Source organism: Plutella xylostella, chromosome 27, assembly GCF_932276165.1.
Source record: "Plutella xylostella chromosome 27, ilPluXylo3.1, whole genome shotgun sequence".
NCBI classification, from domain to species: domain Eukaryota; kingdom Metazoa; phylum Arthropoda; class Insecta; order Lepidoptera; family Plutellidae; genus Plutella; species Plutella xylostella.
The window spans coordinates 4368304-4384926 of NC_064007.1; the positions used below are offsets into that span (position 1 = coordinate 4368304).

General features: G+C 36.4%; 1 protein-coding gene across 1 annotated transcript in view; it reads left to right on the plus strand.

Annotated features, from left to right (window-relative positions):
• The first annotated feature begins 592 nt into the window (after positions 1-592).
• The window catches only part of LOC105381165 (latrophilin Cirl), a 243869-nt gene continuing 227838 nt past the window's right edge, over positions 593-16623 (plus strand). Inside the window, exon 1 of the mRNA XM_011550831.3 lies at positions 593-873. The gene's annotated coding sequence lies outside the window, so the exon portion shown is untranslated. The remainder of the gene's footprint in view (positions 874-16623) is intronic.

A 16623-nucleotide genomic window follows, 5' to 3' on the forward strand; every position in this document is an offset into this window, starting at 1 on the left:
GGAGTTGCATGCTTTAATCCAAGTTTCGCTCGGCATTGGAAATATCTCCAAGACAAGCAAGCCGGTTATTATAACATCCACAAGCTTCATCTTGTACTTAGGTACTTATATTTATTATATTGTTGTCAATGTAGCTTTTGCAGCTTCAGGTTTTTAATAGCGAGGTACTATACAATATTCTAAATAAAAACTCTTTGTAATATTACTATGTAAGTTCTATAATAAAACATCTGTTATATATCATTCCATTATCTAGTTATTAAAACGCAAAGTCTTCCAATCCGGTCACAATGGCATCTTAAGCTCTTTCTTCGGCCCTTGTAATTAATGAATGCGTGAAGTTAAGCCCCGTATTCAATCACTGGAAAGCATGTAGGCGACGACAGAGACCCCACGCCGCTGTCGCGAGATCAGTGTCCAAGACTCTCTGCGGTCACTTATCTGTGTATCGTAGCTTACACCTCAATCAAAGCTCCGAGGCTGCTAAAGGCCGACGCACTCGCGGACACAACATAACACGTGCATTACTCACGAAATATTTTCATAAAACCGAACGCACCCGTCCATTCCCCCCGTGCGCGCCCTCTCCCCTCCCCTCCCAGCAAAACCAGTTCAGTCGGTGCCCGGCTGCCGTGCGCGTCGGTCGTCTTTCGGTAGTGTCTTCGCGTCACGTTGTGTTACGAGAAAAACATCTTTTTGTACCAAAACCAAACCTGTGCTTGTGTATTCACATTTTCAGTGCCCTTGTGAGATTGTGCCATTCGATATTGTGATGTTACGTGCTCTTGTGTTGGATTTCTATTGAAAAGTGTGGCCGGGGTCCGCCTGCCGCCGCCGGACGCCTTTTCTCTCGGATCTCGGGATATCATTAAGGTATTTATTGTTACATCGGTTCATTGTTGGAAATTCTTTCGTGGTTCTTGGTGGAAGAGTTTAATCGATAGTGCGGTGGGCTGCGGGTAGACACTCCTTGCGTTGTAATGCATCCATGTACAGATGGCAGATTGTGGTGGATGTTTGTGGATTTGCATTGTAGATGCGCGCAGCGTGTTCCGTGCAAGTTCTGGGAACGGGTCCCGAGCGGCCGCGGCTCCGAGGTGCGAGTGGGCGAGTATTAATTAAGCGACCGATTGTAACGGTACAAGCCTACCCGCCGACTCTAACCGATTTTTGATAACTTCCAATATGTTGTTACAGAACATTGAACCAAACAATGAATTGGCTACAAATAAATCAGAAAGCGAAAATGATGAAGATGAATAAATATTGCCTATGATGGCGAATGTAGAAGATGAAATTGAGTTCTAAATTAAAATAATATTGGTAACGATTTCTTTGATGTAGAAGACTAAGATAGACTTGTAAAACAAACATTTAGTTAACATATTTCAATCTATTGATAGAGAGAAGGTACATACAAATAAAAACAATTCAATATCCTTAGATACGGAGGTGTTTAACCCTTAAGCATAGAAACTAAACCGATAGATGGCGCAAGTAGGATCAAAACAATGTAAAAAGCGTCAAAATCTTGTAGTTATTACATCAGTAATTCAGTAATTGGTATATTCAGTGTGACATCAAAGAAACAAAAGAAATGAATACAATGTAATTATGTCAGTAAACTGTTAACCTTCGGAATCGTTCTAAATAACTACAAAACAAACAAAAAGCTTTGAAAATTAATAGTATCCAATCCATGCCAAGGTTGGTATCCATTATACCACTTTGTACTGCATTAGGGTAGCTAGTTTCCTATTTGAGCTTATCTGAAATTCATCACTAAAAAGTATTTGCAGAAATATGTAGTTACAGAAATACTAATACAATCAAGGAATTAAAAAAAAACAAAAGGCTATCAGAGGCAAGAGGAATCTTTTAATTTATCTTACGAGTTAGGTCGCCCGTACCTTATCTCTTTATTGTCTTAACTCCAAAAATGGAACCGAAACAATTTCACTGACAATTTAAAGGGCAAAATTTATCGCAAGTCGAAAACGTTGATTTAGCCGTAAACCCGAATCATAAACTTCATATTGATGGCTGTGTGTGAGATAAAGTCATGGATTTTGAATAATTTTACATAGGTAAGAAGATACTGGAAGTGCTTTGGAGATCAAGTTATCAAGTGAATTTATTATTTCTGAATATTTTGTACTTTCTCAATTTGAAGGGAATTGGAGATGCAGGCAATATAAATGATAATGAAATAAACTTGGAATGATAAAGATGGTAGATGAACAAAGTGCTTCAAATAAATTGGAATTCCATAATTTATTGGAAGAAAAATTATCAATTAAATCTGTGGGATGCCAATCAAGCCAATGCATAGTGCAATAAACAGAATTTGAATATTACTTTGGAGAAGTCAAACAAAATAGTCAATTATGCAACGTTAGCTTGAAATAAATTTCCAAAAAAAAGTTGTCTGAAAATGCTCGTATAAATTTGTGCGAAATTAATTTCACTTTCCTCTTTGTGTTGTAAGCAAACCGATAAATAAGCATTCAAATTTTACAAGCTCCATATTTGAAGTCGATGCACCAAAATCGCATTCCACGTGGAAATGCCGCAGGCGTTAATTTGTCGTAAAAATCTCAAAACACGGCTCCGTCCGGAAATGCAGTGTTTCGTTTAGTAGTCGCTTGTCGAACAGATGTCGACATGTGTCGTGTGGCGGCAGCGTGTACCCGTAGGCTAATTGACTCGGACGAACAAAATAAATCGTGATTTATACTCATTAGGCACCACCTGGCACTATTGATGCATGAAATACGTCCCATGATGAATAGCCTCTGTCAAGAAGATGCGTTATGTACAAGAGATTGCGATTTCTATCTGATTGATAATCTTTAGAGAAGTTACAAATCCGACTCGCTCTGTATTTCATAATGAAACAGAGCAATCACAAGTAACGTTACCGAGGAAATTAGGTTCACCCACATAAGTATACGTTGTGATTGGATTTATTTATAAAAGGCCCTTTAATGATTTTACTTCGATCATTTGGAATGAAATTGCTTTTCGTACACTCTCTTTGATGTTGTCTTAGAAAGGTTTTGTGAGTTGCTTGTTTGTCGCGTAGGTAGATTTCTAAGCTCTTTATAGTATCATATCGTTATTACATACAAAATACGTATATTTTTAAGACTTTTGCAATATCTTTATGGCAATGAGCCGCCATATCGTTCACCTGAGTCGATATCAGATGTTCTTCATGTCATCTGAACTCATTATTGTCAATAACGGGTAAGTTTACTGTAATACGATCTGATTATCGTAGTGTCAGTACCGTGTGGATTTGATGATAGCCTGTCAGTTTTAACCATGTTACTTTTTCAGTTTAAAAATAAAAAGATTCCTTGTTTAGATTACAGTGTTTTTTTAGATATTTAAATTAATTAATATCTTTTATTTAATTATCAGTATTGTAAAATGGGTATATAATAATAGTCAGTAAGTATCAATGCCAGCAGATTTGAACAATAATAATAATTAAATATCCAAAAGTGCCTCGCCGTCTCAGCGTGTCCAACTTTGACATTTAACAGTAAAGAAATACTGGACCATTCCACAGTACCGTTATTCTAAGCGACCGCGGCTGGTACCTCGAAACTATGTGTAAGATAATGCTCTGTGCCCGCTTTGTTCAGATGCTCAACTTTATCTTGCAAGTACCGAGGATAAATTAAAGTTGACAGTCGGGTTCGCACGACTCAATTGCTGTTAGGTATGTGAGTTTTAACAAGGTCCTTTTCAACGCTGTGCTTTCTACGATATTTGATCGCATTGGAATCTTGTCACATTAGATTTAACATTCAGCTGCGCTGACATTTTGCTTGATAACATTGTAGTAATCTAAAATGTGAAATTCATTTAAATAATATTCAACTTTGAAAGCTTCACATTCTACGGTATCTGGAATTATTAACGATAATCTCAACCCGTATGATATTTTCGTCTTAATGGGTAATTTACTTTTAATTGGATTAATTATCGATCTCTTTATAACTGAGTAATCGAACTACTAAGTTTTTTTTTTTTTTAGTACTTTTAAGTTATGATTACGGTAGAAGTTTGCCACTGGCCACTTGAAGCATTATAATTATCAGATATGTAGGCAAATGTATAAAATCGGCGTCATATTCTAAAATGATCGTTGAACAATTTACCTTTTAAATTTCAACCGTATTTGCGTAATTTCCATTTTTATGTTCAATTTAAACAAACCATTAGTCAGTAAGCTACCTTTTTGACCGTGAAAGCCACTTTTAATATTCTTCAATTATTCACAGACTTTCAAAAATGACTTCAACAACTGTCTCTAAAGAGTCATTAGAAGAACTTATTTTTCTAAAAGCTCAGTCATTAGTAGTGCATTGGCCACGGCTACTTTCTTCTCTTTAAGAAATCATAAAGATATCCGAGGCATCCTCATCCTGTCTCATAAATAATTCTAGTGGAATTGTTGAGATTTCCCGACTGACCGCGGCGTATGCCGATCCATTTGTGATGGACAAATGAAAGGCCTAATTAGGAAGCTAAAATATTTCCTCTAAGCATAAAGAGAAGACCGTCTATTTACTAAACATGGTCTAGGGGAATGATTCAACTTTAATTTAATTATTGTAGCAATTGCTCATTATTGACAAGATGGAGTTTCAAAAGTTGGAAAGGTTTTAGGCAGATGTTAAGCTTCAAACAAGTTCTGAGACGTGATAGATCTTTTTAACGTTTAAAATCGTCCGCCAATAGCAATTAACCTTAGGGGCATCAGAAACAGAGTGTCTTGTTTGATAACGCGATGTAAAACACCGTTTTCAATGTTTAAAACCTTTTAGTTTTAGCATTTAACGTTCGTTTTGATGGTCTATTACGTCACTCGGTCGTTCCGTTTGGTATTTTAAAATAATTTCTACTAAGTTTAGAGTAGAGTGACATCAATTTTGTGGATCTTCAGATAAAGTCTTGCCTTTTGATGTTTACTGTTATACACTCGGTCACTCTGGCGTGGTGGTGAGATATCGATTTCAGTCTGTCAAGTATCGTGTTTAGTTTGTCATGTTGGGGTTTTTGTATTCAAGTCAAGGATTGAGCCAACTGCATACTTGGGCTAGTTTTGGTTTACGAGCTCGAGCAAGTCACTTCCTTGGTGGCTGTAAAGAGCAGTAATCCCGCGAGTTTTGCAACATTTTACTGTTTTATTACCGCCGCTTCGGCCCGATTCTTCGGTTTTGTTGCGGGCTTCGTAGGAATGCGTAAGAAAGAAACGTTATGGGATGGCCCCGGGGCAAGTTATAAGAAAGCTATTTTATTATTATCTCCGATGCCTTGAAATTATGTTTGTTTCCGTTGTACCCTATAGAAGCGCTATTTTCTTTCGCGCAAGAAGTAGATAAAATTGAAAGAAAGCATTAAATTATATTCTTATTATGTTTAATCAACAAAGTGCTATTTCATTCTATTCTACCGCCATATAGCATAGTATGTTTCTTTAACAAGTTAAAAGCGATTAAAGAGCGAACATGGCAATTTCGTCTAGAAATCGGTTAGGCAAACGACCGATTTACTTTAAGTCCCTTTTACGACTGTTTCCAAACAGAAACTTGTATTAAAACACTGAAGTTTTGCGTTGACGTTAAGACACGATATCTACCGGCGTTCGTCGCTGTAAACTTTGGCAGCATTTGACTACTAGAACAGAAATGTAAGACGAGCGGTGCGACAGGATCGTTAAATTACGTGGATTCGGTATCTCGGTGACTCAGCTCGATACGACAAGGTTTTTATTACTTTCGTATGACTGGAATCGGCCAAATCGTTGTCTCTAGGTAACATGTTGAAATATTTTAATAACCCTGCACTGAACTTCTTTAATTCCTCTTTTGTTCGTTCCCGGAACCGCTTCAAACTTTTTTAGCTCTTTATACTTAAGTAGGTACTTGAGAATATTATTCTGTTCACGAAATCCTATTAAATGTCGCGAATGCACAATAATGTGAGAGTTTGGGAAGTGTCGCGCAGTTTTACTTCCCTTGTTATAATACCACTGTCAACGCTAGTAATAACATCAGGTAAGAATTGGGCCCCAAAGCCGACCCGTCCCTTCGCCTTCGCTGTGTAACATCGGCTCTCTCGTTTTATTAACCAGGGCCCGGACGGACTAGTCAAGTTGAAGGATTTTGTTGCTCATCGTCAAAATACTCAAAATGTAGTAAAGAGGTGAATATGTTTGGAATTTAAAACGCCAACATTTTGTTTGAAGCAATTGAGACTTCCTTTTTATGCCTTTATTTCCCTTCAATACCGAATCGTTTTCCGATTCCACCAACACACAGCAGAAATACGACTTTGCCAGCGAGAACAATTTCCTCTAATGTTTTCATGACTCTCGTGAACTAAAGACCGTGTAACGAGGTATCTGTTCGTAGTCTTTTAATAGCATTTAAGAGCGTACAAACTGGCGAGTATTAGTTTTTATCAAACAATCTGTAAGAGCGTCACGTCTTTATTACTATTTATTCTTTGTCCTCGTGAATGCAGTGCCCGTGGGAAAAGGACGGGACGTGATACGGGTTTGGCAGTGGTGTGAGTGAGACGGGGCGACTCCGTGCGTCCCGCTTTAAACATAGGTGGTGGAGTTCAATAAAAAATGGCGCGTACCTGGGCCAGTCGGTCCCTTGACATGTTTATACATTTTTCTTAATGTTGTGTATTAACAGAATGTTTTTGTTACGGATTTCTCGATTGAGATCGGATCGCGGCGTTATTAAAAAAGTTTTCGGCGGAATTTTGGCGACGATTTTGTTGGTTACGGCAGTTTCAGGAATTCGCCTCGGGGCTCTGTTCAATGCCACAGCGTGGGGGGTACTGTTGTTTCCAACTTTGAATATTATCACAGTGATAATTCAACTTGTTTGTGAGATAACATGTTGTTCTAAATTCTAAGTTATTTTAGGCTCGTGACTTCTAAGTAGGCTGAGCTGTGCCATATTTCACGCCGGCATCGTTAGACCCATCAGTTACATCATGGTTTTACGAAACTTCGAGAATGCTCTGCATGTTGTTATCCCGGTCTGAGTTTGGCAATTTTCTGCCAAACAACGCCCCTTCAATTAAACGTGCTAAAAGACCATTCTTTATTTCGCCTTCACTTCACTTGCTGCTGGCACAAAACAAAAGAAAGCGGTGCGATTTAAAACGATTCCGAATTCGAAGTTTAAAAAGGGACGAATGCAACATGGCGTCCTCTCAACAGCTGATTCAGCATCACCTTACGGAGGCATGCAGTTGCCATTGTCCTTCCCGCGTTCAAAGCGTTCCGATTGTTACAGTATTTTATCTTTCGCAAGCGTCTGGCGCCGCTTCTCTGTGCCGATTCAAAACTCGGTATCGGGAGACCATTTATCTCTGTAATTCCTTTTCTTTGCGATTCTTGATAGCAAGGATATATTGTTGACCGTTGTCAGATGTTATTCCAAATTACTTTCATGCATCTAACACCAATGCAAAGTAAGTTAGGCACCTATAAACGTTTGGCAAGGTTACTCCGATTATCCCACCGAATTTCTAAATGAAACAAAAAGCGCTTTAAACCTTATTGCAAGGCTGTAAATGATTTAGATTAAATAATTGCAATCGATTGCGCCACAACCAACACCATGACGTTACCATTGCAAAATTCAAATGTAAAAAAAGCGAAAGCTACAATTGAATGAAACATTTGTCAGCAACATAGTTTCACATCCGGACAGGCACAATTGCTATCCGCAACGTAAGCGATTTAAATCGTATCGTATCGTTACAATCGTAACTCTCTGATACGCCCTAACTGCGGAACGAGGGCTTCGCACGGAATACAACCTTGGCGGAGAATTCTGTAATGTTGCCGCTCGATAGACTATCGATAGTTGCGCTATTGATGAACAGCAATACTATTGTTGGTGTTAATGCTAGAGATCAGAAATATATCGATAGAAGAAGTATTTACTATAACCACCCACTATGCTATCGATACTTTCGATAGGCCTAGTAAGTGGTGATGAGGTTGATCGGATTGTGACAACACTACTGCTGGTCAGTGTTGCCATCATTGAACAAATTCCAGGAATCGATTAGGAACTAATATCGCTCTTACAAACGTTGAAATAAGAGCTGTTTTGGTTTTGATGATTTTGACATAAAAATAGACTAGTTATTATTATTATGTACTTACACGTTAAATTTGTGTACATAAGTATTATGTGATTTCCAATCCCACTAATCCCACTATAAATAATTAGGAAACACGGTCACATGACATATAATATTTAGGACCACCCGGTAAGTAAGTAGGTATTTTGTTGTTTGTCTCTTTTTATACAATAAAATAGTCTGAATGAATTCCTAAACAGGATTGCAAAGGGTCTTGGAATAAGTAGTTTCTGATAAAACAATAGTGTTACTTTTCGCCTTGGCAGTTATGGGCTTGAGATTGGTGGGTACAGTCAAGGCTAAAAGCTCCGAGTTTTTAAAGGTTTTGGTCTGACTTTGACTTAGGGTGACATGCACCAAAGTGTTAAATCTAGATTTAGTGTGTAATCTCGATTTAAGAAACGTCAGTCCATATATATACATTTTTGGCATAAATCGAGATTTAACACTAAATCTAGATTTAATATGTTGGTGCGAGTGGCCCTTAGACTATTACCTTCCTGTCGTCCAATATGTTTCTACAAAAGTCTTAAGTATGTAATTACTTCCCTTACATATTATAATGTTTAAGGAAGTAACCGATCTAAATCTACACAAAACTAATACTTACTCACCTTTAAATATCATAATGGTTAATGAAGAAAAACAGAACAGCAAATTGTAGCTAACGTGGTGATAAAATACCCTAGGAAAAGAACAATAAAAATATTATTACAAGCTTGCCCCGGTGACACTGTGTCATGCATCACTCATGCGCGGTAATGGCACGATTTTATTAGTCACAATCACATTCACAAAGTAGCTATACGGTACAGTCATCGCTTTAAAGATGGTTACACTTCTGTAGGTACATTTTGAAAAAAACAGTAAGCTGCCAGTAGCTGCGTTCGTTGTTAATACGAAATCTTATTTCAACAAAGTACAAAAGTCCATCTAGTACCTAGATTATAGGTAAGTACTTATGAATCTGACTGTACCTCAATATTCATCAGTCTAAAAGAAATGACAAGAAGCTGACGTAAAAAGCTGGCTTATATGACAAAAGTATTTTTTTATCAACACTAAAGAAGAAATATTTTTCATTACTATCAAGGTTTTAACCTCAATTGGCTTATTTAATTAAATCTTATACAACTTGTGCTATAAACAGTTTAGATAATTAACAAATTAAATTAGTCTAAATACAGTTTGTGCCGTTTTGTACCGAGTGCTTTAAATTTAAGAACAATGCCCAGATTTCGATCTTGTGAAAATTCTTTCCTCTTTGTTACTGTATCGATGCTAACGAGAAAGACACACGAGATTGAAGTCTAATTAATCGGAACAAAGATGGTTTTACAATGGCCTTACCACCTCATGTTATTTTTGGGGCAAAACGTGTGTTGTATTTGGCCGATAGAAATTAAATCTGCATAAAAGTACAAAAATATACACACGGAGATAAGACTGAGTAGATTTTGTTAAACCTTTACATGATACATTTTTGACAAGATAAACACTACTAAAATGTATACTTATTTAGTTTATTAGATCTATAGTTTATGTATTAAAAGGACAACCTTACCCATTATAACCTTTCACTCTACTTGAATACATCCCTTTTAACAATAGTCGAAATACGTATAGCGACCGATTACTTATATTATTTTAAACTGAATATTTGTACTCGGGTCTTGGGTGTTGATATTTATATTTAGTATCTATCTATCTATGTATTTGTGTAGATATATCAGCTGTCCGACACCCATAACACAGGTTCTGCCTAGCTTGGGGTCGGATGGCCGTGTGTGAGATGTAACCAACATATTTATTTATTATTATTTATTAATTGTCAAATGTATTCTATTCTATATTATCCAAGCATATGTTTATTGTTATGATTATGAAAGAGAGAAAAGTAACATTGCCTAAATAAAATCTATTGTACGTTGTAGCAAAGTAATGTTCAGTTTGCAACGTAGGTTGTAAGATTTGTAAGATAAAGAATCGATAATGAAGTTGTAATAGTTTCACTCAATTTAAATATGAATGTAATTTGTTTGCTTAGATCTTGAATGGCAGTGAGTGTAGATGTAGATAGATAGAACACTAGATAGGTAGTATTTTTAACAATGTAGGTACAAAAGCTTGTCGTATTTGGGCTTGTAGTTTTTAATAATGTACACACGGCAACGTTAACTGGTTGGCAGGGCACACTAACGTAGGTAGTGTATGTGTGTGTCGGCGACGTCGACGTAATTATTTAGTTCTGGGCAACCCACACATGGATATAGTTGTGCCAGTGACAATGATTCATTCATTCATTTGTTTTTATGATATGAAGCAAAATTTTGCATGGCAGTGTAATAGATTGAATGGCTCAGTTGGTATGATACAAGACTTACAATAATCGGTATGGTGGTTCAAATCCCACTGAACTTACAATATTCCTTTTTTGTTTTTTTATAGATTTAATTTATTTTTTAAGTTGGTTAATAATAGTATTGTAGCATATACGAATAAAAGCAACACAGAAAGTAAATGAAACAAGTTATTAAGTGTTAAAATAACCAAATTTATTCTTGCCGTAACATAAACATTAAGGATGTTACGTTTTTGTTGTTTTTCGTTTTAAAACATAGCAGTTTTAAATCATAATAAACATCAGAAAAGGATGGACTGGCTGTTTTACTAAAGTAAATAGGCAAGTCATTAGTTATATGAATCAACATGTTAATTAGCTAGAAATAAGATAACTTATTCCAACCTCAGTAACAATAACATCATTAACACATTGGCTTACCCATAATTGTAAATAATAATAAGTATTTAACCAAATAAATAAAGTCTTATACAAATGGAAAAATAAAAATTACTGAGCTAACCCCAATAACTATAATTTTCACCACTTTTTCGCCATAATATCTTACGTCCATCCTTGTCTGATTTAAAGGTCTTTTCATCACTAAATATCACCACATTGTTGCACCAATCAAAGTTTAAAATAGTCAGTCGCAAAACGCACTCTGTTTCGACGATGCTGATCGGTTAGAGCAATTTTCTTCGTCGGCCTCCGACACCGCAACCCAGCAGCACGCAAGTGAACCCGTACGGTTCGTAGGGATAGATTATGTGTTGTGGCCGTAGAACGGGTGCTGCAGAACGGATCAGCGCTATGTGCAGCTACGATTTCTCGATGGCGTGGTGATGCATCCGTATAGACGACTACTGTCTACATGTCCCGAATCTGCGTATCGGTGAACCCATAATTGAACAGTTCTCCTCTGCAAACAAAAAAAACAAATACTTAGCTTATACAAATACAAATATTCTAACAGTCAAATAAAATTATATTTGCAGTTCTATGTGACTTACCGATATCATTAAACGTCTTGCGATTTCACTAATTGTAATATTTTGTTCATATAATACAATTATCTCCGCCTTTTTGAACATGGTTAAATGACTTTCCATAGTGACTGCGAAGATAAATTAATTATAAATTCACAAATCACAAAGTGAATCACTATGCAGACGCAGAGGTGAATTGTCACTAAAAGTAAAAACTAATTTCGTTTATTCATATTGTATGAGGGTAGAATGGTTTTACTTCTCAAATGAAGAACGAATCATATATTTTTAGCGAAGAGAAATAGTCGACAGCTATGCAGCTTGTAGTCATTTGTCAATTTCAAATAAATTTATTTTATACTCAACAGCGTTTAAATTAACGCTAAATTTAAATAAAGTAAAATAAAAATACCCATTAGTGGACTCGAACTCACGACCTATGTTTCATAAGTCTAACATACTACCAATGAGCTACGAAGAGTATAGCTACAAGTTGTGAAATTTTGCTTCAAGTCTGTCTGTTTGACTTACTCGACCGGTTGATATTTTTATGTCACAGCTGGTGTAAGGGCGTTTGCCTACGCGCAAACTCGTTTGTGCTGTTGTGTGTGTGTGTGTGTGTGGTTTGTTACTGGTGTATTTACCGATTTCTGCTTTATTGCACACATAGACCACGTTAGTGTGTACACATACACTACGTTTGTGTGCCCTGCCAACCATTTGGAGTTGCCGTGTGTACATATGTTTTGTATTTCATTTAAAAGTTAAAGTTTTTATTTTGTTTCGATTATTTCTGCATAACATCTTCACACTGCACGGGTTTAAAATCTCTTCAGATTATCCCATCTGTTATACAGCTGATCATGTTTGCTGAAGTTCACACTTGTTGTTGTTTTCAGGCTAGGTTGAGTATACAGCTATGAAATTGTAGTTAAAGCTTAGAACATCACGAAGTAGTAACCTCTCAATTTTTAAAAATTCAGCTCAATATTGCTGCAAAAAGTTTACTTGACAGCTGATTTCACCAATGAAATCATCATCATCATCAATCAATATCATTTCAACAATGAAATCGTGATGATGATGATTTCATCGACTTTACCAATACGCAAGGGCATTTCATTTATCTAATAATCTTTATGACCTAAGACCTGACCTAAGCTTATCTAAGATATAATTGGGTTATACAAATAATGAACTTACTGATACACTGCAGTGAACAATGCATTCATAACCTAGTAACCATCCAATTATAATCATCATCCACTGCTGGACATAGGCCTCTCTCAAAAAACACAACACAATGTCCTTGCTCTTCCCCATCCAGCCAGTACCAGCTACCTGCCTGAGGTCGTCGGTGCAATGTACGGGACCCATTCAATGCTAATTAAGAATTTGTATTGGTGCTACTTCCATCAAGGATGTCTGAATCTCTGCTAATGGACAGATAACCCTTAATCGGCCATGGCTACTTATTGATTTTCGCCCTCAACTCAAGGGGTTAAAGTTCATAAGAAGGCGGAATCCATATATCCTGTGGCCAGTTGGGAGTTAATGGCAACTGCCAGTGGCCAAAGATCAGACATTCCGGATCATCAGATGCAAGAATACCCATTACGTCACGATACGTCTCAATACGTCACGATTGACCCGATTTCCAAATCCGAAGCGTCCCAATCAGAAATAGTGACGTAGACGTAACATAACTTTTCAATTACACCTCAGACTAAGGACGTGTGACTGCCCTGAAATAAACCCGCTAAGTTCTGAAATCGTTGCAGTTTTAACAACTGTATTTTCGGAGTGAAATAAAATCTTAAAAGCAGAGTGCTTTAAGCTTTAAGTACTGTTGGAATGAGTGGGGACGTGATGAAAATGTTGTTAAGAATTTGCTAAAGCATATAATAAGAGCATGTATAATAAGTATGAGATAAATTATAAGTATTAATAACGTAGGTATCTGATGATTTGTAATGTGTTGTTTGAATTCGCATACATAATGTCGGTTACAAACACTAGCTGCACTTAGGGCTTGTCAACGGAGCTAAAGTAAACATAGTGTGTTGTCGTGACACTGCCAAATAGGTAAGTACATCCAATAATTAGGTAAGTATATTGTTCTGATTCCAACCACACTTTTAACTTGTATGTTTTATGCTCACGTCAGTTTCCACAAAACATTCTACCTACAGTACCTACGTAATGGTGCATGTTTAAACATTTGCAAGACTGAACTTGTTAGTGATAAAGGTAGCAACTAAACGATTTCATTGACAATAACATCTCCCCCTATGTCGCACTCATCGCAATTCTTCAATTCTTGTACAACCTAAAATTACCAAAGTGTCATCATTTATCAAATTGAGCCAATTGACAACCCTGGAACGTTTCGTCACAGAATCTTATTGTACCATAAAAATGGACGCTTGGGATCCATTGACTTAGGTACTTTTATAATTGTGCTATTTAATCAAGCGATTTACACTTTTACTGCTTGAAGATTACAGTCCCTTTTGGCAGCAAATTAAAAATGTTGGAAGGCAGATGAATGTAGTGTTGCGCAGACGCAGTCAAAGTGAAGAATTTGATTGTTACTTTCAATGCAGTCTGAAATGGATTTTAATAATTATACCTTAAAGCTCTTAATAGCAGATGATGACAATATTCGTCCGCGTGTGTAATAATAATAATACACAGTAGCGAACAATTGTCCGAAATGTGAAATGAATTTTTTTTTTTTTCGAAGTTGTTTTAGAATTATTTCCACTGGAATTGGATCGACTTGTCGCCGGTTTACCAAATAATGTACTTAAGGTATACCTAGATTGTTTAAGGATACAACAACGTAATCTGACAAAAACAAAGCTAAGGTAAAGCTTGATCACACTTTTCTTTGATTTTGACCTGTGTTTTTGACAAAGTGTATGTAAGTTTACAAATTTATGGAGCTGACTGTACATAAATAGATTAATATTGACGTTCTCAAACACATTTCGAGCACGAATCCAAACGAGGTGGGTATAAAAACGTAACTGCCGGCAATATATAAATTTGGATCCGAATAGCCCTACCTAATTACGAGGTGCTAGACCGACGATTCGATTCATTCCCAACGATTCATCGAGTCATCGAATACTCGATTCGTTACGGACATCAATCGACTGCTACGTCTGTGACGTCATAGGTTTTTGTCTCGTTTTTTCTACAGTTAGGAAGCAGGTAAAATTGCCACGAATATGGATGGGCTTGCGATGGTAGCCTTCGGTGCTATTGCGTTTTTTTTGCCAGTCGGTACATATTTGTGCCAGGTTTAAATAAACTGTTTCCTTTGTTTTGTTTGACCGGTTTGTATTGTTTATATATATAGTCTGCAAAATTACTTTCTTGTGCTTCTTCAATGAGAAACTGTAAACTTTGGGTATTTCGCATAACCATTTTGTACCATCACTTTTCGATGACCCAGTTAACTTTCTGTGACAAATGATGTGACAAGCTCTCCAAGACGTAGACATAAACATTACAAGCACCTATTAATCTTTAACAGTTGCATAACATGAATTGAAAAGTTCAAATATGTGAAGCGGCATTATTCGATAACAGTTTTGTCATTCGACTTCGATAACCCGTTAATCATAGAAGGATTCCTACTAAAGTTGGAAAAAATATTGGAACGGTCAATTATACCACATAATATAGGTAATAACATAAAACTAGATTTAACTTTATGAAAATAGTTAAATTCATGAGAAATATATAGATAACTACATACAATAATTATTAATTGTATTTTTTTTTTCATTTTATTCGCTTTCTGTAACTATTAAAAATAATACTCATTAACGATTTTATTCTACTTAATTAATCCGACACTCCGTATGGCCCTCAGTGGTGTGAGGGGTCAAAAACGCCCAGGGATCCATCTCAGGGTCAAAGGTGGCCCCTCATCTCTTTAAATGTGTCTTACGAACAGTTAAGTAACCCTGCCTTTTGTTAATGTAGACGTAATGGGCACGAACGGGTCAAAACGGCCCCTGATATGTGATAATTTGTTACTCTTATTTTTGGTCGGGTTATATTTGGACACGTTTAGCTTTAATTACCGATGAACGTGCTGTTTGAGGGTTAAGATAGAAATAGTAAATACGGATTAATTATATTTGGTTGTATTTTATTCGATAGAACTACTTAAGCACTTAAATTGGAAAATATAATTTAATAGTTTTAAGTACACAGACAAAATATTGACCCGTTTTGATTAATTTGCACCATGAAAGTAATTATTACAATATAAATTTAATTTCATATTAAACCAGTACAAAAAGGCGACCTGAGTGCCTTTAAAGCAATCTCTGCCAGACAACCTTTGGATGGAAGAGACAAACGCTTAGTATTTTTATCACTTGTTATACGACAGAAATGCACTTTCCGTGTAGGCACTTTTAAATTAAGCTTAATTAAAAGCTAATTTCAAAATGTTTATGAGACTCTTCCCAGAAAATTTCGCAGTTTTATATTTTTTGTCGGTTTTGCTTAATGCCTTTATGAGTTTTTTTACAATCCGTTCCTTTTAATTGAATTATACGCCGAATTTAATGCTATTTAAGAGACTAAATACGAAAAATATTTTTGTCATAAAATGACAAGGGCCACGATTTTCTTTTGCCCAGGATATGGTTAAAGTTATTATACTTGTATGTGAGCCACCCGCTTTTCGCTGTATATAAAATGTTTTTTCACGTGATAGGTCGCGAGCCGTATCACTGTTTCTTAATGAGTACAATGCACTTAGGTTACACAAAAAGAATCTAGATGTGCAAGTATCCTCACTATGTTTTCCTTCACCGTAAGAGTACGTGGTGTACTTTCTTATTTGCAAATAATCTATTGGTACATTACACAAACAATTCAAAAGGGTGAAATGGTCAAAAAGTATTTCTTCTTTTATCACAAATGGTGCACCGAAGGGTTAACCCTCCGAGCAGCAAAACTTAGTTACGCTATGCTAATCAGGGTGTCCACTTTCTGGAAAGTCAGGGATAGTCAGGGAAAAGTCAGGGAAGCTCAAGGTGGTCAGGGAAAGTCAGTGAAATTGATGGGCCA